At 37.0% G+C, this 2,736-nt stretch overlaps 1 non-coding gene across 1 annotated transcript; it reads left to right on the top strand.

The window, feature by feature from the left end:
* Positions 1-1,192: 1,192 nt before the first annotated feature.
* LOC111757627 (small nucleolar RNA SNORA2/SNORA34 family) lies at positions 1,193-1,329 on the top strand. Its single transcript, XR_002791929.1, has one exon. It is a non-coding gene; the product is annotated as a small nucleolar RNA SNORA2/SNORA34 family (small nucleolar RNA).
* Positions 1,330-2,736: the final 1,407 nt, after the last annotated feature.

Here is a 2,736-nt window from a genome sequence, read left to right as displayed (position 1 = left end):
CCAGTATTTGTAGATAGGTTGGAAAGACAGGCTTTAATAGGTAAAGGAATACAATTAGAGATCAAATCCAGGAGAGAGAAGGTTTAGAACCACTTAGGTAAGTAGCAGGTTGCCCCTCCCAATTTAAAACCAAGGGTCTTGGTCAGACTCAAAAATGCACAGTGTACCCTGGGGAAGTGAAAGGGGAAGGAGAGTCTTTAAAAAAAGGTGGAAGAGGATATTGTTAAGAGTGTATCAGGATTTAAAACCCACATTACTTGCACCACTCTGCTTAGATAGATTTTATTCTGTCCCAGTTTGTCTACTTGCATTACATTTGAAGGCACAAACAGCTATCCCAAAAACATCAGGATATAGCACAGTAATCATCTTTAATTTCCTATTAACTTAATCTGGAGCCCTGTATGACTTACACTGTTTATCATGACTGATATTAGCTAAATTTTGTTTGTTTGACTGCTGTTTGGTATCAACAGATTTTAGTCTGAGAGTATAGGCAACTACACTGAAGATGACAAGATTCACTACAATACACATTCTGGTTTGATTACTGCCTGTTTTTGAAGTTTTATATTACACACAAAGTTGTGTTTTTATTAATACTGTTATGTACTGATATATTCAATTATACTAGGTCTGATGATATAGCTAATTCTATTGAAGATAACAAGAGACAACACATGAACTATGGGAGAACTCCTTGTACAATGGTCAAGGCATGTCTTTTTCATTTCATGTGCTTATAGGAATATGCTTTGTTTATTTTTTTCTATGAAAGGATGTATTATTTCTACCCATTTTCTGTTTTTTTAGTATTTCTTTAAATAAAATTTTTTAAAGATTAAAAAATGTTACATATATTTTCTTTTTTTATTTTAAAGAGGACAAAATTAAACACAACAAAAATAGAACATAAGAAAGCAATGCAAGAGACATAAATTTCAAAGCAGGACACTCAGAGATCTTCACTATCTATCATATTGTCTCTTGTTTTCTTCCAAATAGTTGTCAATATCTTCACATACAGGGAATTCACACAAAGTAACACAGTACAGAACTGATCTGAACAAGATGTGGAAGGCGTTTTAGGTCTTCAAGATCAGACAATAAGGAAGTCATCAATGGCTGTCATAGTGTCTCTCTTCAAAATAGTCACCCATACCTTCATGTATGTTGAAATTAAACAAAACCCCTGACCCTGAATCAAGGCCAGCAGCTTCCTGATGCTGTTAGTTTCAAGCAGGAACCTAAAGAGACATCTTTCTATGGTCTGTTGGCCATTTCCGAACTTGGGCAGTGAAATGATCAATTCATTAGAAAGAAACAGCTTGAAGCAACCCCTTGCCTCCACCCCATGAACTTCTGTGAGCATGGCAGGCTCTGGCAGCCCAGGACAGGAGCCTCTGGTGTTTACTGGGACTCGCACCATGCTGGGACCTGGAGCGCTGGGAAACCAAGCAACTCCTCTGCCCTGCCTGTTTTGTTTTGTTGAACTTCAATATACATGAAAGTATGGACAGCTATTTTGAAGAGAGAGACTCTACGACAGCCATTAGTGACTTCCCTATTGTCTGGTTTTGAAGACCTAAAACACCTTCCTCATTCTGTTCAGATCAGTTTTATACTATGCTGTTTTGTATGAACTCTCTGTATGTGAAGACATGGACAACTACTTGGAAGAAGAGACAGTGATAGTGAAGATCTCAGGTCGTCTAGCTTTGAAATTTATATCTCTTACATTGCTTTCTTATGTCCTATTTTGTTCTGTTTGGTTGTGTTTAATTTTACCCCCTTTAAAATAAAAATAAAAAAGAAACTAAACAAAACCAAATGGGCTAAAGTCACTCTGAACAAAGAATAATAGTATTGCTGGATTTCACATCTTGATGCTACAGAATCAGCACTGGGTACTGTAGTGTCTCTTTTTCTTTAAAGTAGTTGCTCATTTCATCATGCATTATATGATCAGTTCTCATAAATTGTTTATAGGTTCTATGCATGCTTGAGTCTCTACATGTATTTCTATCTGTAGTGGTTGATTGATTGTTTCAACTTGAGACATTTAGAAGCTTAACTAAATGGGTTTAGCAACTCTACACCCAAGGACGTAGAAGACCCACCCTAGGGTGGCTCATCATCTGGAGGTATAAAAGGGGAGGAGGAAGGATGAATGCATTCCATTCTTGGGAGAAGCTCCAGTTTTTGCCTTTGATTTGGACATTATCTCCTGGCTTCCAGTGTAGACTCTTCAGCTTTCTGGCATAGACTCTTCAGCCTTTCATCATAGAGCCTTGGGCTTTCTGTTGCAGACCCATCAGCCTGCTGGTGTGGACTTGCACAAGACGCCAGGGTGAACTCCAGACCTTGGACTGAATCCTTCAACCTCTAGTGTATAGACACCCGCTGCATGCTTCCTCATTGAACTCTGTGGCTGACCATTGTAAGCCAATCTTCTTGTTTCTTTTACATCTGTATATCTCATGTTATATCTGTTCCCTCTAGTAAAACCCTGACTAATACACTATCATTTCTGTATTAGAGGAAAAAACAAAAAAAAGCAAGACAAAACAAAACAAATTCCTATAAAAACATGAAGTGAAAGAGTCATATAAAACCATGGTACAAGGTAATCTACAATGGTTATTGTGTTGTCTCTTGATATCTTCTATAGAATTGTCTATATCATCAGGATAATATAATTGAATATAGCAGTATATAACAATATTAATAAAAACA

Source organism: Cavia porcellus, unplaced genomic scaffold (genome assembly GCF_034190915.1).
Source record: "Cavia porcellus strain 051 isolate PalLab524CR breed Dunkin Hartley unplaced genomic scaffold, mCavPor4.1 scaffold_31, whole genome shotgun sequence".
NCBI classification, from domain to species: Eukaryota; Metazoa; Chordata; class Mammalia; order Rodentia; family Caviidae; genus Cavia; species Cavia porcellus.
The sequence above is the reverse complement of the archived record's forward strand: the minus strand, read 5'-3'. Positions and strand labels throughout refer to the sequence as shown.